General features: G+C 36.6%; 1 pseudogene; it reads left to right on the forward strand.

The window, feature by feature from the left end:
• The first annotated feature begins 7,411 nt into the window (after positions 1 to 7,411).
• On the forward strand, positions 7,412 to 12,921 carry LOC132598645 (uncharacterized; annotated as a pseudogene).
• The last annotated feature ends 12,508 nt before the right edge of the window (positions 12,922 to 25,429 follow it).

Here is a 25,429-nt window from a genome sequence, read left to right on the forward strand (position 1 = left end):
GTACGATGGGCACGGTGATCCCATAGCTCATTTGAGGAGATACTGCAACTAACTGAGAGGAGCTGGGGGTAATCAGGAATTGCTCATGGCTTACTTTGGGGAGAGTCTGACTGGTTTAGCTTCGGAATGGTTTATTGATCAGGACATTGTGAAATGGCATACTTGGGATGATATGGCAAATGAGTTCGTGCAACAATTTCAGTACAATATTGATCTGGTTCCTGATAAAAAGTCTCTAACCAACCTGAAGAAGAAAGTTACCGAAAGTTTTAGGGAGTTTGCGGTTCGTTGGCGTGAACAAGCTGCAAGGGTAAAGCCACCAATGAGAGAAGGAGAGATGGTGGAGACTTTTCTCCAAGCACAAGATGAGACATATTATCAACACATGATCCCAGCCCTAGGAAAACCGTTCATTGAGGCCATTAAAATGGGAGAAATAATAGAAGAAGGAATCAAAACAGGACGCATTGTCGGCTTTGCCGCGTTGAAGGCAACAACCCAAGCCATTCAAAATGGTTCAGGGAGTTTTGGTGGAAAGAAGAAAAAGGAAGACGTAGCTACGGTTGCGCCTAGGATACGGCGAAACCCGAGGGGCCCGCCTCGCCAATACACTCAACCCCAACCCCAAAACTACACCCAAGATCCATATAATTACCCACAACACTACTTCCCTCCCCAATACCCACAATATTCTATTCCGCCCCCTCAGTACCCCATATACAGTGCGCAGCCATATGTCCAGCCCCCTTGTTACCCGCAATGGCGTGCACCAACCCCGCAAGTCCGTCCTCCACCTCCACAGACTTACCAAGGCCCTCCCAGATCAAATTTTCGGCCCAGGCCGAAGTACAAAAGGGCAAATACGGTCAAGGATAACTTTACCCCCATTGGGGAATCATATGCTGATTTGTTTCAGAAGTTGAGGGCATTAAATGTTTTAAGCCCAATTGAAGGAAGGATCCCAAACCCTCCTCCGAAAAATCTTGATTACTCTCAAAGATGTGCTTATTGCTCTGATACCCCGGGACACAATATAGAGAAATGTTGGTATTTGAAGAAAGCAATCCAAGATTTGATTGATACACAACAAATTGTGGTGCAAAATGCAGATATACCGAATATCAATCAAAACCCACTACCAAATCATAAAGAAACAAACATGTTGGAGTTGATCTATGGTAGTGATGGGTCTGATGTTCCGTACAAGCCTATCATGAAGATTGAAGCAGGCGTGGAGAAATCAGTGTTGACACCCAATTTTGTCCCTCCTTTATTTAATTTACTCGGTTTTCTAAATTTACTGACGAGCTAAATACTTTATTTTTACAATATTTTATTGCCACTACTACTAATATCATTACTTTTATTTTTGACATTACAAGTATCACTTTACTACAAATTTTAGATGATTTTATCATCATTTTATTTTTTTTGAGTTTGGATTCATTAAATTAATTACAGAACAACACTTTGTTAAATCCTTATTATTTTTTTTTACATATTAATTGTCTTCTATGTATTGTACTAGTTATTAATTTAGAAACCCATACTTTAAATTTATTAACCCAACCAACCCAAAAAAAATCCAGCCCATCTAAAATTACCCACCCCGTCTAAAAAATTATTAATTAAAATGACGTATGAATTACGATTCATTTTGACCGCATTTTGTTTTTAATATTGCTCGAAAGTATATCAATATTGGACTCATTTTGAAGCCCATATTTTAAAATAATGTATTATAATTTTTATTTCATTAAAATATTATTTTACAAGGAGAAAGTTCTTGATAATTCTATCTACCCTTTTTTTTCGTATCCCATCAAAGAAAATGAAAAAGAAAAAAAAAAGGGGGCATGTGTCACTTTCTTTCTCTCTCACCTATTTCCTCTTCCAAACAAAGCCAACTTTTAGCCTGTCCACTTTCATTCAACGTTCGAATATAGTCAACATAGGAGGCCACCAAACTTTTAAAAAGTCTAATTTTCCTACACAAGGAAAAAAAAAAAGGAGCAAAGAATTTTTTATTGACAACAATGGCAGGTTTTGTCACCCCCACTTAGTGCAATACTTCCTCTTTTCACGCCTCATTCCTGTCGTCTTCTTCATCTCTCTCCCTTCCCCATTTCCTCTGGTCCCCTTTTTCCCCTCCATTTTCAGAAAATCTCTCACGCTCCATTCACTCCTCCCTTCCCCCCGCTCCTTCGTCCCTCTCTCATACGCTCCTCTCTCTCATATTTTTCTATAAGAGGTGGATTTTGATTCAAATAAAGGGGACTTTTTCAGGTTTTTTTAGAGGGATTTTCAGTGAATAGAATAAAAAAAAAATCGATTTCTCCTTTCCGGTGAACTTTAGCCGGAAATTACTCAACATGTTCAGAGATCCAACTATATTCCAAGCTTGATTTTTCCTTTTTCCGGTGAACTTTAGCCGGAAATTACTCAACATTTTCAGAGATCCAACTATATTCCAAGCTTGATTTTTCCTTTTTCCGGTGAACTTTAGCCGCGACGAGTGTAGTCGATTCACAACTCTAGCTTCGAATTTGTTCGGGTGTAAAAGAGTAGATCGAGACTCAAATCCCTTGTTCACTGCACCCACAAAAGGTAAATCTGACCCGGCTCCGTTCATTGTTTTTTTATTTTTTGTTAAAATACCGCGTTTTAGAAATCATGTTTTAGGATGTTTGTATTATGGAATATTTTTATGTTTACTAGTTGTTTTCTGGTGTAAATTTTGAATAGCATGTCACAAAATATATATGTTGCATACTTCTATTTTTTATTTTTTTTCTTTCTTTCTTTTGTTCACTTCCTTCTTACCTTTTGAAATCTGGATGAATCCAGGCTTTGGTATGTTCATCAGCCGTACATTTATATTGAATTTTGTTTAAATCCTTATGCTGTTAATGTCACGACCCAACTAGGGGCCGCGACGGGTACTCGATACTTGTACCGAGCACCCCTTATCTCGTATCGTACTTTTACTACTAGGTGGGCCGTATAGACTATACCGTATCTTTTTTTTTCTGTTGCTTAACGCTAACATTAATGGCATAATTGTAGACATGGACTTATAAACTTTGCTAGCACATTATACAACGACGAGGACCACAAAAGTACAAAACATCTGACTGTACATATCTGTCTACGAGCCTCTAAACAAAGTACATCTACATATACAAGAAGGACCGGTTCTACCGTGCCCGAATATGTACACAAAAGTAGTACCAAGAAACTGAGGCTCTGGAACAACTGGAGCGCTGCCACAGTACTGCTGATGGAGCTTCTAAGAGTCAAATCTGTCTACCTGTTGACCTGCGCGGCATGAAACGCAGCGTCCACAAGAAGGGACGTCAGTACGAGTAATGTACCGAGTATGTAAGGCATGAATAATAACATAAAAGAGATATAGCGCATGTCATGAAGTAGAAACACAACCTGTACATATAAGTGCACGTTGGCGGATACCATGCATGCTTAGCGCTGCGGAACGTGCAGCCCGATCCATATGTGCATATACTATAACGAATTGCTGCGGCACGTGCAGCCCGATCCATATTCGTATAATACTTTGCTTTCTTGGAAAACATTTCTTTTCATATATATATAACATAGAACATATCATATTGCCGAGGCGTCGGCTCCGATCCATTTAACCATATATCCCGCGTCCGGGCATCCCGCGTCCGGGACGATATCATGTACCATACTCCAACTGATCAGGTGGCTATGCGTCTATAGCGCCTTCTCTTTCCCAATCTTCCCCATATACATGTACATATACTTATCGTTCGATAAACGAAATAATTAAGAAAATCCGGGAATAACGGGCCCACCTCGGGTCAAATGAGGTGGCGTACACGATTTACATACGTTACATTTCATGACGTCACTTGTGAGAGTTTTAAGGTAGTCGGGTCCTATTTGTGCAAGTTCTAGATGTTTAGGCAATTTTTCAACATTTCATATAATATTTAATTCAATTCTACTGAATGAAAAAGGGGAAACTTTGGGTGCGGATTTCGGAGAATAGAGTTGTCCCCGAGGCTCGTATCCAACTTATTACGTTTAAGACATGCCATAGAAGGAAGGGTGAATCCTTACATACCTTTTCCGATTTATACACGTCTCCAAAATCAAGTTTCAAGTTCGCCAAAATCTACAATTTGGTCACAATTACCAAATGTTAATTGTAAGGCTTTAAGATTTCAATCTTAACCAATACTTGTCTACAAAAATTTGGGCAGCATCTCCCCTATAAATACACCATCCCCAAAATTCAACTTAGCCAATTTTTTAATCAATATCAATCCGGGAATTCAACCCGGCCAAACTATCAACACAATGACAACAACCATGACTACAAAACACAATATAACACAACTAGTCTTCTTTCCAACATAATGCAATAGTTTTCATTCCAACTTCACATTTCCAAACCAATCTCAATGCTTTTACATTCATTACTAATCAAGATCATTACAATATAATTCGGAAGCATTTCATATCATTTCTACCAAATATTCACAAGATACACAAAATATACAAACTTTCCACCAAAACCATAATCCATCCAAAACTTCAAATCTTCAATCTACATATTCATAACATATTTCCATCTTCCAATTTCATCAACCATAATCATAATTTGCACCTTAATAATTTCATTTTCATAATTACATAAATCTACCATAAAATCACAAAACTTCTCATAACCACTTAACAACCAATCTTTCATGCCAATATGGACTATTATCCTTCCAAATTCACCAACTAACATAATAATTCACATTTAAAACTCCACTTCTATAATTACATAAAAACTTCATTAAAATCATATAATTTCCTATAACTATTCCCAATAATTTTCCATGCCAACTTGAACCATTTTCTTCCATTTCCAATATAAATTTCACCATAACCACAACTAGAATACAACATAAAATTCAACTCATATTATTTATACAACAATATACATATATGTCCACTTACATATATGCACACCCACTTTGTAAACTTCCATATTTCCATAAATTCTACTCATTTCTACATACTACAACATAAACCAACCTTCATAACATAATAAAAAGGGATTAATTCTTACCTTTTTCTACAATCTTCTTCACTTGACCAAGTTGTCAACTTGAAGAAACAAGTGCTCTTTCTTTCAAAATAATTACACCAAGTTGTAAAGGACCCTTTAATTGGTAGAAAATGATTTTTGAAAAAAAAAATTTTTTTTTTTTTTTGGTCTAGAGCTTGGCCGAAAATGGCCTTCTTATTCTTGCTCTTCTTTCTCTTGTTTCTCTCTTTCTCAATTGTCTTGAAACTTCTAAATGTTTCAAGACAATTTAATGATCCTTTATATTAATTATCACATGGGAAATTTATTAATTTTGTGGGCTTGGGCCATAAGATGGCCGGCCACCCCTCTCCTTTGGGCCTTAATTCGTTTTTTATTTTTTTGGGCCAACTCGGTTGATCCCGAGTTGGGCCTAGCCCACTGACCTTTCGACCTTAAAACGTCCATATCTCCTTGTACCGATGTCACCTGGGAACCCACGACCTATGGTTGGAAAGCTAATTCAATTATCTACAACTTCTATTTCTTGGTATTTTCCAAATTCCAAACTTATAATACCGGTTTTGCCCCTAGAAGTCAGATCACCCGAAAACGTTTTCTTAAAAATATTCGTTTGGAGGACTTCCACTTTGATTTGGCCCAAGGGTCCTTCTTGAGTTGTGTTTAACTTCACATATGTGATTCATATGACTTTTCAGATGTCCCAAAAAAAAAATCTCGATGTGTGGGCCCCACCTCAGCAAATAATCTGACGTTCAAAAATACGGGATATAACAGTTAAGATTGTGTTCCATATGTCGGGTATGTTATCTTCCTTTATGATTTCATTTTTTTTTTACAAAGATAGGTGTTTAGGATCAAAATGACATTTGTTCTCAAGTGTTGTATACACCTAGCATTTTAATCCTTTTTCCTCTTCGGTTTTCCATTTGTTTGAATTTAGTACGAATTAGGAGTTTAATTCTATTTCGTATAAGTTTCAATCTGCTCAAAAATTAATGGGATCGGCTTCTTTTAGTTCTTCATCCTTTTAACAAAAAGCCATGTTTGATATCTGTTGCTACTTATCTTTGCTCAACGTTATGGTATTTTGGTTGATGCCTTATTTATGTGTAGTGTATGGTGGCTGAATTGTGTATGCATAAGGTACATTTAAAATATACATTGAATATACTCAAATATACCTAGCATACATAATCCACTGGTCTGTTTTAAATCTACATTTCATATCTTTAAACCTTATCTATTGGTCACATACTAATCCTTTTTCTTTCGTTTTTATGCATGACTATCGCATATGAGTCCCTCGGATTCATCATCTTCCACATTCAGTGTTGGGCTAAAGGCCTAACACAACTTCTCTCGAGTCAGCCCTCATACAGTAGCGGCTAATCTGCAGCAATATATGAAGAAATTTGTTGGGCCGAAGCCCAACAGTCAACAGACCACAGCAGTCCAAGAAAATGGGCTGAGCCCATTTACATTATATCTACTCTTCTATTTTTATTTTTGTATGCATTTAATGTGTATTGTATGACTAACATTTTTCTTGTTTGTTAATTTAGATAAACTTTAATGACATTAAGGGCTTTAGTTTAGTAATGGGTAGTTGATTCCACAAATCACATTCACTTCTATTTTCTAAACTATTTATGGTATCTATAATATTTATTTGAATAATTGATTTTCAAATAGTATGCCTATATATTTTGGGTTAAAGGAATTATTTCTCATTATTATCATCTTAGGAATTTCAAAATGTCACTAACACACAAAATATGAAACCAATTGTATTTTGTAAACATTTTTAAGATTTACCCAATTATACTTATTTTAGCTGATAAAAAAAAATAGAATGAAATTCATGGCCCTTTTCATCATATTGAAGAACATAAGTCCAAGCATTTCTATACCATCATATTCATATAATATCGTTTTTACTCTAAGATCACTTTTGTCAAATTACCGTTTAAAAGGCTATTATTCACAGGCAAATGATCCTATTTCCTACAAATCTTATTTTGTGAATAACATTACTATTTAAGGCCTTAGCAATACTTTCAAGATATTTTCTTAAAATATTTAAAATACTATATTTACACTTAAGCCTAACAAATTATAAGTCCGGTCGGTTAACCATTATTAATGGGTCTTAAAGGATGCCTAATACCTTCCCTTTAGACTAATTGAACCCTTACCTAGAATCTTAAGTTTTGCAGACCTTAAACAGAGTTAACTTTAAACACAACTTTAATAAACTTTAGGTGTCCTAATTCACCATAAATAATTAGGTGGTGACTCCTTAAAACAAACACAAACAAAAAATAGGAATCCCCAATATGCCGTACTTCTAATTTAACCCGGTTAAAACGGGGTATGACAATCAGTAAATGTGGCAGATTCCGCAAAAACAGCACCTTTGGAGTTAAATGAGGTTACAAAGAGACCAATCCAGTCAGACGCGATGAAACCCTTATTGATTGTGAAGGGAGCTCCAGAGAAGGTTGGGGCAAGTCAGGGAAAACCAAAGTTGATCGTGCCAGGGGTGTCGAGCAGGCCTATTTTAACTGTCAAAGGGGCGTTCACCACTCCTATCATTATTAAGCCAGTGACACAACTTTCAATAGTTGATGCTAAGGCGGTTCCCTGGAATTATAATCAGACTATGGTTACTTACCAAGGGAAGGAAATCATCAAAGAAGTAGACGAAGTAGGGGGCCTGACTCGTTCAGGAAGATGCTTCGCTCCGGAAGTGTTAAGGAAAACCAAGCAGGTAAGGGAAGGCCAAATACCCGTTAAGAAACCAGTAACAGAGGAAGAAGCTGAAGAGTTCTTGAAAAAGATGAAATTGCCAGACTATTCCATTGTGGAGCAATTAAGGAAAACCCCTACTCAAATCTCTTTGTTGTCTTTATTAATACACTCAGATGAACACCGCGAAGCTTTGTTGAAGATTTTGAATGAAGCTCATGTCCCTACTGAGATTACAGTTAATTAATTGGAGAAAATTGCTGGGAGGATCTTTGAGGTAAATAGAATCACTTTCTCAGATGATGAACTACCCGTTGAAGGTACTGGACATAACCGAAGCCTTCATATTACTGTAAAATGTGAGCTTTCCTATGTCACGAGAGTTTTGATTGATGGGGGCTCTGGTGCAAACATTTGTCCTCTATCAACCTTACAAAAACTAAATGTAAGTACTGAAAGAATTCAACCAAATAATGTGTGTGTTAGAGCTTTTGATGGAGCGAAAACTGACGCCATCGGTGAGATAGATCTTGTGCTTACAATAGGGCCTGCTGATTTTACCATAGATTTTCAAGTATTGAACATCAATGCCTCCTATAATATGTTGTTGGGAAGACCGTGGGTACATATGGCTGGGGCAATCCCATCCACATTGCATCAGATGATCAAGTTTGAATATGATAGGCAGGAAGTGATCGTTCACGGTGAAGGGGATTTGTCCATTTATAAAGACTCCACTGTTCCCTTTATCGAAGTGGATAATGCTGATGAAACACTGGTGTATCAAGCTTCTGAGATAGTGGTAGCTGAGCAGATCCCTGAAGGGAAACCCATTCTGAGACCGCAGTTGCCTCCAACATCTGTTATGATGGTAAATGAAATGTTGAAATATGGTTTTGAGCCAGGAAAAGGCTTGGGGGCTTCTCTACAAGGTATGGTTTATCCGGTGTGTCCACGTGAGAGTCCAGGTCCATTTGGTCTGGGGTTCAAACCAACGGCTGAAGATAGAAAGAGGGTTAAAAAGCAAAAAAAAGAAGCATGGTCACTTACTAAGCCTGTGCCACCAATCTACAAGTCCTTCGTCAAGAATACCAGCAGTTTTTTCCCAGCCAGTACTGGATATGGATTTTGGGTTGATTGGGTGTTTCCAGAACTTGTTTGTTGAAGCTGATATGGTTGAAATGGGAGGGGGTCCCAGTAACGCGGATGTGCAGTTCATTGGCCATGATGTCCAACTCAGCAATTGGGAAGTCACTCCTCTCCCAACCAGGAAGGAGTTTTGGTAGTTTGTTTTGTTTTCCTTTCCTTTATCCGAGTTATTCCAGGGTTGTAATTTGGATTTTTATCTTTCGCTTGTTTTAATGTTCAAACCCTTCTATCCTTCCTTTCAATGAAATGCAATTTGTTTTTTCCGTAAATTCTAATATGTTTGTTTATTTTATTTTGTACAGTTCTGTTTGTGCTGGTTCTAATGATATGACATGCATGCGAAATTCTCAGCTAGATCTTAAAATCCGACCTAACCATGAAACAATGAACCAAGAAGTTGAATATGATGAAGAAGAAGTATTTCAGGAAATAAGCAGGGATTTGAAACACTTCGAAGATAAAACGAACCCTAATTTGAATGAAACCGAAACAATCAATCTAGGAGATCAAGATAATGTCAGGGAAACTAAGCTAAGTGTGCATGTTCAACCACATTCCAAGAAATAATTAATTCAGGCTTTGTTTAAATATAAGGATGTTTTTGCATGGTCTTATGATGATATGCCGGGTTTAAGTACTAAATTGGTGGTTCACAAATTGTCAACTGACCCCACATTCCCTCCTGTGAAGCAGAAATTAAGGAAACTAAAATCAGACATGAGTGTGAAGGTTAAAGAAGAAATCGAAAAACAACTTGAGGCCAAAGTCATCCGAGTCGCTCGATACCCAACTTGGTTATCCAATGTTGTCCCCGTTCCGAAGAAGGATGGCAAAATGCGTGTGTGTGTGGATTATCGTGATCTAAACAAAGCAAGCCCGAAGGATGACTTTCCATTGACCAATATCCATATTTTGTTAGACAACTGTGCTAAGCATGAGATTGCGTCTTTTGTAGATTGCTACGCAGGGTATCACCAGATCGTTATGGATGATGATGATGCAGAGAAGACATCCTTCATCACAGAATGGGGTACATATTGTTATCGAGTCATGCCGTTTGGTTTGAAGAATGCTGGGGCAGCATATATGAGAGCGATGACCACCATATTTCACGATATGATGCATAAAGAAATTGAAGTATATGTGGATGATGTGATCATTAAATCAAGAAAGCAGTCTGACCATGTCAAGGATTTGGTGAAATTTTTCGAAAGGCTTCGCAGGTACAATCTTAAGCTCAATCCAGTGAAATGTATATTTGGAGTCCCGTCAGGGAAACTTTTGGGGTTTGTAGTCAGTCGGCGTGGTATTGAATTGGATCCTGCAAAGATCAAAGCTATTCAGGAGTTACCACCGCCAAAGAACAAAACCGAGGTAATGAGCCTACTTGGGAGGTTGAATTACATTAGTCGATTTATTGCTCAACTCACAACAACTTGCGAGCCTATTTTTAAGTTGTTAAAGAAGAATGCTGCGATTGAATGGACTGACGAATGCCAAGAAGCGTTTGAAAAAATCAAGAGGTATCTGTCGAATCCACCTGTATTGGTTCCTCCCGAGCCTGGGAGACCTTTAATATTGTACCTATCAGTTCTGGACAATTCCTTTGGTTGCGTATTGGGTCAACATGATGTTACAGGCAAGAAGGAACAGGCAATCTATTATCTCAGCAAGAAGTTTACTACTTATGAGGCTAAGTACACTCATCTAGAAAGGACGTGTTGCGCTTTGACTTGGGTTGCAAAAAAATTGAAACATTATCTTTCGTCCTACACTACTTATCTTATCTCCCGCTTGGACCCTTTGAAGTATATATTTCAGAAACCCATGCCCACGGGCAGGCTTGCAAAATGGCAGATATTACTCACAGAGTTTGATATTTCGTATGTGACTTGGACCGCGATGAAAGCCCAAGCCTTGGCAGACCATCTGGCGGAGAACCCAGTGGATGAAGAATATGAGCCATTGAAAACGTACTTTCCTGATGAAGAAGTGTCATGCCTCGAGGATGTCATTTTGGATAACGATCCGGGTTGGAAGTTGTTTTTTGATGGGGCTGCTAACAGGAAAGGAGTTGGGGTAGGGGCCGTTCTTATCTCAGAATCAGGACAACATTACCCTGTAACAGCCCAGCTTCGATTTTATTATACCAACAACATGGCGGAGTATGAAGCTTGCATTTTGGGTTTAAGGTTAGCTATCGACATGGGGATTCAAGAATTATTGGTATTGGGGGATTCAGACTTGCTGGTCCACCAAGTTCAAGGAGAGTGGGAAACCCGTGATTTGAAGCTTATACCATATCACCAGTGTTTGCAGGATCTTTGCAGACGGTTCATAACAGTAAAATTTAAGCACATTCCTAGGATTCATAATGAGATTGCTGATGCTTTGGCCACCTTGTCTTCAATGCTCCAGCACCCAGACAAGGCTCACATTGACCCTTTACATATACAAACTCACAATCAACATGCTTATTGCAATACAGTTGAAGAGGAACTTGACGGTGAGCCTTGGTTCCATGATATTAAAGAATATATCGAGTCGGCGAAATATCCAGCACATGCTACCGGTGACCAGAAGAGAGCTATTCGACGATTGGCAAGCAGATTTTTCTTAAGTGGAGGAATTTTGTATAAAAAGACTCCAGATTTAGGACTTTTGAGGTGTGTAGATGCTAAAGAGGCTGCAACTATCATGACTGAGATACATTCAGGAGTTTGTGGACCGCACATGAACGGGTATGTTTTGGCAAAGAAAATTCTTCGAGCAGGCTATTACTGGCTCACCATGGAGCGGGATTCCATCTGTTTCGTTCGTAGGTGTTATCAGTGCCAGGTACATAGCGACTTGATACATTCTCCTCCTTCAGAATTACACACAATGTCTGCTCCATGGCCTTTCGCAGCTTGGGGGATGGATGTGATCGGGCCAATTGAGCCGAAAGCGTCCAATGGGCATAAGTTCATTTTGGTGGCCATCGATTACTTTACAAAGTGGGTGGAAGCAGTAACTCTCAAGTCGGTGACTAAAAAAGCCGTGGTGGATTTCGTTCATTCCAACATTATTTGCAGGTTCGGGATCCCGAGGACAATGATTACAGATAATGCGGCGAATCTCAACAGTCATCTGATGCGTGAGGTATGTCAGCAGTTTAAGATTACACATCGGAATTCAACTCCATATCGTCCGAAGGCAAATGGGGCTGTGGAAGCTGCTAATAAGAACATTAAAAAGATACTGCGCAAAATGGTGCAATGTTCGAGACAATGGCATGCAAAGTTGCCTTTTGCTTTATTGGGTTATCGTACAACTGTTCGCACTTCAGTAGCTGCAACTCCTTATTTGTTGGTATACGGGACCGAAGCGGTTATACCTGCAGAAGTTGAAATCCCGTCCCTTCGAATCATTGAGGAAGCTGGAATTGATGACAATGAGTGGGTCAAAACCCGTTTAGAGCAATTGAGTTTGATTGACGAAAAGAGATTAACATCGGTATGTCATGGTCAACTGTATCAAAGGAGGATAGCACGGGCACACAACAAAAAGGTGCGCCCCAGACATTTTGAAGTGGGTCAATTAGTGTTAAAGCGGATTCTTCCACATCAGGCCGAGGCCAAAGGCAAGTTCGCCCCAAATTGGCAGGGGCCATTCGTGGTGAAGAAGGTTTTGCCCAATGGTGCTTTGTATCTGACAGACATAGAAGGCACAATGTCTGAAACTGCCATCAATGCAGATGCAGTGAAAAGATATTATGTATGATTTTCATCTCCCTACCTTTGATTTACTCGTTGGGTGCTTGATATTTTTAAGGGTTGATATGACGAAGGCATTCTATTCTGCTACCTATACATTATGTCATCCCTTGCTACCCCTTTTGAGCCATAGTTTATTTTTCTTTCGCAACCCTCGTTTGGAATCAAGCTTTTCATAAATATTATTATAAAAAAAAAAAAACACAAAAAACACACACAAAAAAAACACACACACACACACAAAAATATATATATATAAAAAAAAAACAGCAACAACAACAAAATCAAAAAAAAAAAAAAAAAAAAAAGAGAAGAATTTTTTTTTTTTGTTTCGGAACTACGTCTGACCTGATTCTTGTCTAGACAAGATACGTAGGCAACCCTATTTTGGGGTTCGGTCCAACCAAAGAAAATCCAAAATTTCCCGTTTCGAAGAAACTGGGACAGAAGTTATTATTTTCTTTTGAGTCGATTCCAAACGTTGTAAGTCTCATCCCTTATTACCTTTGTATTGTCTTTGAGCCTCCATGCCATCCTTTATTTCCAACCCTATCCAAAAGCCACGTTACAACCAAATAAAAGACCTTCAGATCAATCATTAAGAATGTCAAGGCTGAGCAAGCTATGAGTATAAGGCATTTGCATCATTGGCATCACTTGTGGCATCAGCATAAGGGAGATAGAAGAAAAATAAAAATGAGAGAGTCTTATTGGTGAAAACCCTCACGGGCACCATAAGGCGATGGTGAGATGAAAAAAAAAAATATAAAAAATGAGATAGTCTTACTGGTGAAAACCCTCACGAGCACCATAAGGCGATGGTGAGTTGAGAGAATTGAACATGAGTGAGACTTGTTGGTCCACTAATTGTATGAAGGCCTTGATTTTGACGCAGTTGTTGGGTGTAGACATTCGGTTTCGAAGTCAAAGGGTTAGTAAGAGTTTATGAATAATTAGGATGGACAAATCAGACTGATTAAGCCAAAATGCATGTCATATCATTGGAGATGGATACAACATTCAGATAAGTTTTCCCCATTCTTTTCTTTCTCGAAGAGGACATCCTTCTGTTAACCTCTTTTCATCTTTATCTTTTATTTTGCTTTCGTCGTTTGGATTTCAGGCTTTTTCTTTGAGTCATTCTGTTGTGAGATAAGTAAGAAAGGATCACAAAACTTGCTACCAGTTTTCCCAATTGCAAAGCAAAACATTTTGGCTAGCATATGAAGGTAACATAATTCAGTCGGCGTAAGGTACTCAACCAGCTGTCGACCATTAATAAGTTTTGGATTCAGTGAAATACAAGGTTCAATAAAGTTTGAGTTAACGGACATTATGAAACAAGAGATGTATGGTCTGGTGTTGAAGTTACTTTTGAGACATTTTGGAAACCATGTTTGAGTCAGTAATGCCGTGGGTCAACAGGATGCGATAACTGTCTAAAAGCGGAGCCAAACAAGATGAGTGCAAAAAGCAGTTGCTTTCACAGACAAGCCGCAAACCAACCACAAAGTTTTGAAACTCACAAATTTTTCTTTGTTTGAAACAGGGACATAAAATTTTATTCGCTGCCTGCAGGTACATTCTGAAAAATGCAAGGCGCAAGTATTACGAGGACAAAACCCAGGACCCTTCTGGAAAATGGGATCTAGTTTATCAGGACCCTCCTGGAAAATGGGATTTAGGTTATCAGGAACCTCCTCGAAAATGGGATTTAGTTTATCAGGACCCTCCTGCAAAATGGGATTTAGGTTATCAGGACCCTCCTAGAAAATGGGATTTAGTTATCAAGACCCTCCTGGAAAATGGGATTTAGTTTATCAGGACCCCCCTGGAAAATGGGATTTAGTTTAGCAGGACCCTCCTGGAAAATGGGATTTAGGTTATCAGGACCCTCCTGGAAAATGGGATTTAGGTTATCAGGACCCTCATGGAAAATGGAATTTAGTTTATCAGGACCCTCCTGGAGAATGGGATTTAGTTATCAGGACCCTCCTGGAAAATGGGATTTAGTTGTCAGGACCCTCCTGGAAAATGGGATTTAGTTCATCAGGACCCTCCTGGAAAATGGGATCTAGTTTATCAAGACCCTCCTGGGAAAATGGGGTATAGTTTATCAAGACCCTCCTGGGAAAATGGGGTATAGTTAAGGGACGCACTTCCTAGTTAGTACATTTGATTTTACTTCCATAATTAAATTATTTTATAGTTTATAATTTTGCTAACACTCACCAAAAAATTTCCTGGTATGAACTGGGACAGGAAATTTTGTTCGTGTTCGTTGTTTTTGGTAATTTGCAGGACCCGCCTGAAGAATGGGAAGCAAGCCAGGACCCGCCTGAAGATTGAGAACAAGTCAGGACCCGCCTGAAGAATGGGAAACAAGTCAGGACCCGCTTGAAGAATGGGATGATCAGGAACCCGCCTGGAGAATAGGGCCACATTTCAATTTCAAGTTCAGGAACCCGCCTGGAGAATAGGGCCACCTTTCAATTTCAAGTTCAGGAGCCCGCCTGAATAATAGGGTCAACATTCAACTGCTTTTCAATTTCAAGCTCAGGAGCCCGCCTGAAGAATGGGGTGTACTTTGAGTTGCTTTCAAGTTCAGTCAGAAGTAGCAGGAGTCCCGCCTGGAGAATAGGGATGACTTTAAATTTTAAAGTTTAGAAACAAGCATGAAGGTTCAAGTCAAGATTCAAGAGAAGCTGCATAGATAGGGTCTTGTACTTGTATTTTCTTTTTAACTTTTATCTTTCATTTGATGTAATAATAGGACCGCGGACTGGAGCCTCGACAGGACCTCGCTCGACTATTCACCTCAATATGTTTTATCTCCCTTCTTACTCTTGAACTACACGTGACCTGATTCCCTTATAACCCGGGATATGTAGGATGCCCAAAACCCGGGCTCGTTGCATTATCTTCTTTCTTTCCCTTCCTTTTAGAACAACGGTAGGGTCAAACTAGTCTCTTTGTCTACTTGTTTGTTTGAAAACTCTTCGCGTTCCCAATCAAACAGGGACAGCTGTAGACACATGATTTTTGACCCTCCCCGTGTGTTTCACCTTATAGTGTTTAAATATTTCTTTTAATTTAATTCTTGACGTGTCGATTTTATTCTATTTTTATTTAGTAGGCTTATTTGCGAAAATCAAAAAAAGAACAAAATATTTGCTATTTTTAGAGTATAAGTTTTGTATTTTAAAGAAAGAAAATTACAAAAATATGCTTTGTAGGTTTTAATTTTACTTAGACAATTATTTATTTTAAGATTTCTTTTTTTTTTCTTTCTTTTCAGTTATCTAGAAATAGTTATTAAATATATATATATTTGTTTACATTTTTAAAAAAAAAAAGAGCAAATAGAATTGTACCACCTCACCACAAAATGACAAAGTTTGGTAACAAACCTTATCACAAAGGGGAGGGGTTCACGTGATAGGGAATAAATTATTGTTGCAGGTGGGGCCCACACAAAAAGAAAAATGAAAGAAAGAGGGAGAGAGCACGTGACAAAAGGGGATTCATTACTTTTATATAGGGCAATACAGATAATGATACAAAAAGGAGAGGCATATGAGGGAATCAGGGGATTGAGCCGCAAAAACAAATGAAAAAAAAACCTAGAATATAGGAACCTACAGCCACCATAACAAAAAGAAAAAAGGAGGGGCCGCTTGAGATCTTTTTTTTTTCCTTTTTAGTAGCTAAAACGTGTACCCAAGAATGATATAAAACTAAGAAAACTCAGTACACCAAAAGACGATATAAGCAGCTCACCCTTTTAACTCCAAAAAAAAAAATCATCCATCATCTTCTTCAAATTTTCCACAAACCACCGTGAACAACTCCTCCCCCTCGCCGGAAAAATCACCGGAAAATCCAACGAAAAAAAAAAAAATATATATATTATCATCATCTTCTTTCAATTTTTTTTTTCACCTTAAACAGCAACCACCTCAAAAACCACACCATCGTTAAACCACTTAAATCTAAAATATCCATTTTCTTTTAACCAAAATTTCATTGACAGAGTTGAGTTGAGATTTCGGGTTTAGATCTAAAAAATATTCGACGCTGTTTTGGTCGGTTTTGGTCGGGGTTTTCCGGTTCAAAGCTCCGTTTGGCTATCTCATTCAAAGGAAAGTGTTATTTCCCACATTGAAAGGTCCATTTCAATCTCAGTTTATTGCCTTCAATATTTTGGAATTTTGTAACAGTGTTTGTTTGTTACCTCTATTGAAGGTCCAATTCTTTATTTCCACGCTCTTTGGTCTTCCTATTTAGTTATATGCGTTTAGAGTGCTATTAATTCTTGCTATTTTCCGTTGATGTTTGAATTATTTTTTGTATGAATTTTTCTGTTTGCTGGTACTATCGTGATTGACCATTTCTATCCTAAAATAAGTTGCACCTCTCGGCTTAATGGAAAATTAGATAGCTGGTTGTTTAGTAATCTTTTAAAATTAATTTTATTATTTTCTAGGAGTAATTAAAGGTGTTAGTAACTATTGGGTCCGTTTTGGTATTCTCATTATATCATATCAATCACATAATTAGCAAGATGTGAATGTAATGTATGTTTCCATAAGCAGATTTTGTTTAACGATGGCTCATTTTCGTTAGTATTTTATCATATTCAGTTGAACGTATGAGACTCTTTCTTCTAGATTTGATGTGTATATATGAATTGATCTGGAAACAAGTTTATAGCAGTAATATTCAGAGGGGTATGGATTTTTCTTTAAAAACTAATAGATAGGTGGGTCACGGTGGTAAACCTATTTTGAATTTTAGTCATTAGTATTAATTTCATTTGTGCGTTTATTTGAATGGGTCACTGGTTCATATTTATTTTTGGCTTATCATTTCAAAGCACGGATTAATGAGTTTAACTGTGAGATAACCGAGATGGGGTGCGAATTATTTCAAACTTCATTGTCAAGTATAAAAGAAAACAGTGGTAAAACCAATTGTGAGGGAGCGAGATGGATTGCGAACACGTTTCAAAATTCATTGTCAAAAGAATGAAATAAATAAATAAATAGATAATAATAATTAATTTTAACCAAATAATTTTAAGTTTCAGATTTTAGAGACAAATAATTGCCTTTAACGCTAGACGAGCTTTAGGCACGTTTTAAGACGTTTGTTTCGATTAAGAATGCGGTTACGCATCTTATTTCGAGACATTTTTTTAATAACTCAAGGATGCGGTGACACACCTCGACTAAATTCGTTTTAATAATTAATCTTGTTTCTAGTAAGAATGCAGTTATGCATCTTATTTTGAGACGCTTAAAAGATCCGGAATGCGGTTACGCATCCGAGTTAAAACCAATAAAAAGTTCAACAATAAAAGGTACGAGCAAATCAAGGCTCAGATACGTAATATATCCAAAAATTAATTTAAGCTAAGTATAAGTCGATAAAGCGACCGTGCTAGAACCACGGGACTCGGGGAATGCCTAACACCTTCTCCCCGGTCAACAGAATTCCTTACCCGGTCTTCTATTTTCGCGGACCATAATAAAAGAGTCACTTCCTTTTGATTAGGGATTCATAAGGTGGCTTGGAACACCAAAACTCAATTCCAAGTGGCGACTCTGTAAATAAAATATTCCCTTTTCAAAACCGTCACTTCAAATGGAAAAACCCTTTAATAATAAAAACTTGCGCGGTTATAGCGCGGGAGCGCAAAAAAGGGGTGTGACAGCATTGCACAACATGCTGCAGCAAGTGCTGCTAGCATGTGCTGCCAACAAGTGTTGTTTGTTCTATTTTTGCTCTATTTTGCTCCATTTTGCTCTGTTTTGCTCCATTATGCTCTCTGGTCATCTTATCCTACAAAACAACATAAATACACAAAAAGTAATACCAAAAGTGCTTGAACAGTCACAAAAGCTTAAGGAATTAGCATCGATTATCCCGTAATTTCGCGGCACATCAGAAGTTAACAGAAAATTTCATCGTTGGGGGATATAAACACATTTCGAATGGATTATCTGATTCAAAGAGTAGACATGTTTGCATTCTTGGCTCAATGTGTTTTCATCTCTCTAAGGAAGTTCACAATATTTTTTCCAATTGCATTCTTTTATAATAAAAAAAAGGAATTTAACAGAAAATTTCATCTTTGGGGGATATAAACAAACCCACTCAGACAAAATACACAAACTCAATTCCTAGTCCAAGTGCTAAAGACCTAAATCACTGAGCCCTAACCCTAGAGCATCTATAGCTCCGCCCCAGATTCAAAGCAACAACAACAACAACAACAAAACAGGAAACGAAAAAAAATACAAAAATTAGTGAACTTACCATGGTTTTAATAGAAGTACTTCACTCAAAGAAAAGTAAGAGGACACAGACTCAATTCCTAGTCCAAGTCTCGGCGTGTGATGGAGAGAGATTGTAGCACCCCCTCCCCCTTTTAGGAGGATGCCACTTAACAAAGCTAGTCAAACTTACTAGGTTAAAAATAGTTTCAAATAGAGAATGAGTTCAAGTATACCAAAAAGTTTGTAAGAAACTAATTTAAAACATAGTATTTATAACTCATCAGCGGAAGGACCATATGAATAAATTTCAAAATACAACATCTCAACATAGTAGAATCTCCTAAAAAACCCCTTAAAACGTAGATATTCAATTAGAACAAAAATGGAAAGCACCTATTTTGAGTTAAATCAACACTTTAGAATTCATCAAACACATAGTAGAGAAATATTTTTTCATGCTACAACATCCAAGGCTCATGCCAATCATGAAATTCAACTCCCAATCTAAAATACAAACTAGTTAAGTTCCCAAGTTCCTGAACTTAAAATATTACAAGACTTGGGCATGGACACTCCCAAAATTAGGGGTGGGCATAAATACCGAAAACCAAAAACCGAACTGAACCGAATGAATTCGGGTTTTCGGTTTTCGGTGTTTCGGTTCAGTTCCGGTTTTTTTAAATAGCAAATTCGGTGTTCGATTTCGGAATTTCGATTTTTTGGTTTAACCGAATATTTAATATAATATTTTTTATATCAATATATAATATATATCAATATCAATTTAAAAGTATCCCAAGGCACTGAGATGAATAATACTGTCTGAAATTTAAGATTCTGATTTGTCTGAGAGAAAGAACTTCCTTGTCTATCAGTTTCTTCCTCCAAGTTTCAGCTGCTGCAGTTGCTGGCTGCTGCTGCTGGTGCTGGCTAGTGCTAGCTGTTGCTGTTGCTGTTGCTAGCTAGTGCTGGTACTAAAGACATTCTTGATATGTTGATCATGAATCATTTGGTAACGGGTGACTAATGCTTAACCAATGCCAAAAAATCGAATTAGAAAACCGAAACCGAACCGACCGAACCAAACTTCAAAACACCGTACCGAACCGAACTAATTTGGTGCGGTGTTCGGTTTCCACTTAAAAAAAACCGAAACCGAAATATCGAACCGAACTTTGAAAAACCGAATCGAACAACCGAACGCCCACTCCTACCCAAAATAGTCAAGTCATTCAGCAAAATAAAGTTACAAAATATTAGCATCATGACCCAAATTTCATTCAAAAGTGCATATCTAAGTGTGTCACATGGATCACGTACAGGTCCCCAAAAGTATTCAAAATGAATATGCTCATGCAAATGTGATCTTCACCTAAGCTTCCAAATAGTCTACTTCAAATAACCATCCTTATGTCTCTCTTGGAATATCACCTACGATAGTAACAAACTGTCGCTAAGCATAAAGCTTAGTGACACATAAACTCAACTAACATTTCATATAAAAAAGTATGCTATGTAAGGAGTACAAAAAATAAATTCTAGAAATGAGCATATCAAAATCATCATCAAGTACTTATTGAAGGTACAATTGTTTCAAGAAAATCAAATATCAAATAATAAATTAGTTTAATATATCAATATTCAAAATCTCAAATATCAAGATGCTTTCCAAAGCTAATTCGAAAAGGTCCACCGATTAGTTAATTGAATAGTGAGCTATGTATCAAACATGAGTGCAAGAAGTAAATTCAAGACAAAAGCTTATCCGATTTATCATCAAGTACTTAATCAATGTACGACATTTCAAGAGAACCATCAAACCATAAGATAGTTCAAGATAATAATATTTCAAATACCAAGTGTCAAGAATGCTTTTGAAGCTAATTCATGAAACGTCATTCAATTAGTTAATTTAATAGTGAGCTACGTATAAAAATGAGTCCAAGAACTAAAATTCAAGGAATAGACAAAGTAAGCTATATACGATATTCAAGAGAACCAAATATCAACCCAAGAAGTAGTTCCAAATAACAATATTCATATCTCTAGTATCAACAAAGCTTCCCAAGATAATTCGAGAAAGTCATTCAGTTAGTTAATTTTGCCCAACACATACGTCATGCCATCACATCAAGCATAATCAAATAACAAGAAGGACCGAAGCCCAAATCAAGAAGGGTCGTTACCCAGACGAAATGTAAATCCAAAGTCAAGATGGGCAAGATCCGAAATCAAGAAGGGTCATCACCCAATAATCAAGAGAATCAAGAGCCATGTTGAAAGTGACTTTCCACTCATACTCGAAAATGGACAAAAGTTCATCGTCAAGATGAAATGTAAATCCAAAGTCAAGATGGACAAGATCCGAACAATACCATGAGGTATGTCATTATAAGTGACAAGGTCACTATCACAAGAAGGACAATGTCCCGACAAGAATGTAATAATGCTCAAGCAATCCGTATATGTGGGCGAATTAAGTTGTCTTACAAAATACTTCACATAACACCAATGTGATTTTAACATGCTCATAATTCAATTACAAAATTATACCCTCAATGATAACGTTATCATATTTAAGTGTTTCAAGATATTCTTTTTCAACCAACAAAGCAAGTAAACTATTAAAAGTAGCAACAAGATCAATATGACAATAATTTAAAGTAGATACTATTTCACCGAAATTCAAGCTTCTCACAATATCTCAAACAAAATAAATTGAAAGAAAAGTTCAAGTTTAGGTGTAAACCTTGGAGCTTTAGAGCTTCTAAAGCTCAAACAAACATCAAGAAGTTATAAATCCTCAAAGCAACGATCAAGTAAATATGTCGACTTCCTTAGCCAATTTCCCTTAGCTTGTACAAGAGTATATACATACCTTAAATACACAATCAAATATCTATTTAGGTTCAATGGTTTCAGCACGTCGAAACTAAACATGATATCAGTGAAAATCACCCTAAACTATCAAAACAGAAATTTTGGACAGTACTACTGTCTTGTATTGTGGCTCAGTTTCAAAGGGGTAAACGGAAAAAATAGACTTTGTGGTCTTAATGAAAGTTGTAGATATATGTCTTGGGGTTCTAGAGAAATTTAAATCACCCCAATTCCAATTTTGTACAAAAATATATACTCGAAATACTAACAGTAGTATATGGAGGGTTTGTAAAATAGAAATCTGGGCAGCACCTGCCCTGTACTCATCACCCCTTTTCGAGTAAATACAAGCAAAACTAGGTTTTGGAGCCTAAACAAAAGTTGTAGATGTATGAAATAGATTTCCAGATCATCTTGGCTCACTTAAAACTAAATTTTATACAAGGAGATATGCTAAAATTAATAACAGTTGTCCAGTGTAAATACGAGTTTAGCAACTTACCACAAAAGAGAGGAGTAGCTTGTGGTTCAACAAGAACAATTCTTGATGGTTGATTTAGTGGGAGAATTTGATGAGAGGAGACGAGTTTTGGGGTTTTATTTGCTTGGAGAAAACGAAAGTAGAGGTGGTGGAGAGGATATGAGCCAAAAAGGTATATATATGTTACTTGGATAAGGATGAAAAAAAAAAGGTGGTTGCCCAAACTTTTATGTTTGGATTAATATGAAAGGTTTGCTACCCAAAACATAATATATCTATTCCATTTCTTAGTTCAATTAAGATAATAATAGTAGGAGTAGTTTACATAACTACACCATAACACTTCAAACAAGTTCCAAATATCATCAAATTCACGTTTAGGAAGTGCGAAGTAAAATATATCCTTACTATCAAGATATGGTCAATCGAGAATTCAAGTGTGAGTTTAAAAATTTCGAGGTGTTACAGAGATCGGGAGCAGGGAAGGTTTTGATATGAGAAATTTGTTGAAAATTTTGAGTAAGTTTTACTTTGCACTTGCTTAAAACCACTTAGAAATTTCAAAATTAATGGTGGCTTAGAAATACGTGTGCACTAATGCTGGGAACTACAGTTAGACCTCTCTATGACGACACTCGCATATAATAGCACCTCTCTATAGCAGCCAACTTTTTTCGGAACGGATTTTTTATGTTATATTTTACTTTTCTATAACAGCATTTTACCTATAACAGCAGCAACAAACTTTATAACAGTACACTCTTTGTAAAATTACCCCCCATATAACAGCTATCTTCTTTTTTTGGTAATATAATAATTACCATCTTTAAAAAAAATAGAATATCTATGATCACCAATAATAAGTGTAGAAATTTTGACAAAATATTTGATCATTTCATACACCATTACAACAAAAAAAAAATATTATATGAATATATATATTTTCATCATTAAATGATTTTCCTTCGTTATGCAAAGTGTGATTAAGCTTAGAATTTGGCAATTAAAAATGAAAATTAAATTTTATGTATCTTTTTTGCGTATAACAGCTAAATACAGCTAAATTTTTGCCTATGCTGTCATTCTCTATAGCGGCTGAAAATTTTTGGACCCAACGATGCTGTTATAAAGGGGTTTGACTGTACTCCTCTTTCAAATGTTGTTGATGATCCTTGACTAGAGTGCCTTGAAAACATGTGTTTTTCGGATGAGAACAATTTGATGAGTACTAAGTATACTCCTCAATTAGTTTATAGTATAGCATTTCACTCTTGAGAGTGGAAATAATATCATCTATTTTCATCTATTTTTTGATATATTAATTTTCATTCTGAAAACGGCAATATGACGTTCAATAAATTTTGTGGAGTAGAAAAATAGGAATTTAAGGAATGGTTTCACAATAATAAAATAATTTTACTTGGTAGATAAAGTTACCTAGCATCTGTTGTTGGTGGGAGATGACAGGTATCCCGTGGAATACTATCGTAATTACCCATCGTAGTCTTAGTAACCACAGCAATTCATAAATTAATGCTGTGGTTATACGTGTAGTAATAGGTTAATGGGTTAGTAATTACTGACGGCTTCAAAGTAGGGTTAATTACTGTTGAATCATGTCAAAAGAAATAAATTATCTTCATTGAAGATTAACTCATTATTATTTTTTGTGACCTAATGTATCAATTAACAAAATGGGGTGATCATAAAAGGGGATAACATTCAGTTGGGAAACATCTTATAGCCTGTTTGGCCGAGCTTATTTTTTCCCTAAAAGTACTTATTTTTTCAATAAGTGTTTATTTGAAAAAAAAGTTAGGTGTTTGGCCAAGCTTTTGGGAGAAAATAAGTGCTACTGGGAAGTAGCAGAAGCAGTTTTTCAGAAGCTAAAAAAATAGTTTTTGCCCAAAAACATTTTTTTGAAAAATACTTTTGAGAAAAATACATACAGAAGCACTGTTTAAAAGCTTGACCAAATACTAATTGCTGCTCAAAAGTGTTTTTTAAATTAATTGGCCAAACACAAACTGATTTTCACCAAAAGTACTTTTTTAAAAAATACTTTTAAACAAAAGTATTTTTTAAAATAAGCTGATTTTAAAAGCTTGGCGAAACAGGCTGGGTAGATTATTAAAGTTCTTGTGACCAAATATATCAATTTAAAATGTGAATGATAACATCAACTTGGGGAAACATCGAATGTCGCAATACCGTGATAAAGGTCATATGATTGCACTGTTTTACCCTCGGGTCAAGCTGTGACAAATCGAAATATTGCGCAAGTAATTTTTAAGCATAACCTACTACTACAAAAATAAAAATAAAAAATGGGTGGATTATTAAAGTTCTTGTGACCAATTGTATCAATTAATAAAGTGGGATGACCATAAAAGGGGATCTGTATCGTGGTATGGTAACTACAACATTAAATTACGATATATTAACAACCTTCAATAACATATTAATACACATGGCAATTACTGTAGTAAATTACGACCTAGGGCCTGATAAGGTCAATGAGCTATAACAACAGTAAATTACGATATGTCTGAAGCCGTCGGTAAGTTGCTAATTTATTGCTAACTTCACTAACTTATGGCTAGACATGTGACCACAACAGTATTTACGAATTTGCTGCGGTTACTTATTACTACAGGTAAATAGTAATATACGACCTAGGGCCTGTTGAATTCAAGAAACAATAACTTAATATCAAGTTTTGAGCTAATAAAAAAGTTACGAATTTGTACCGAGTTAGAGCAACTACAGCATTACATTATGATATATTAGCGGCCTCCAATAACGTATTAATACACATGGCTATTACTCCAGGACAACAGTTGCGAGCCTCAAAATTCAATGAGCTATAACAATAGTAATTAACGAATGAAATTCTGATATGACAATAGATGATTTAAGTAAAAAAAACTTACAATTTGGGCAGATTCGAAACCCTAACTTAATCCAATTTAAAACTTAAATCAGCTTCCACAAATGCAAATGGCAAGTTATGCGTAGCTAACACCTTAGAGTGTTCCCTGGTGAC

The sequence above is a fragment of the Lycium barbarum genome, chromosome 6, assembly GCF_019175385.1.
Source record: "Lycium barbarum isolate Lr01 chromosome 6, ASM1917538v2, whole genome shotgun sequence".
Taxonomy (NCBI): Eukaryota; Viridiplantae; Streptophyta; class Magnoliopsida; order Solanales; family Solanaceae; genus Lycium; species Lycium barbarum.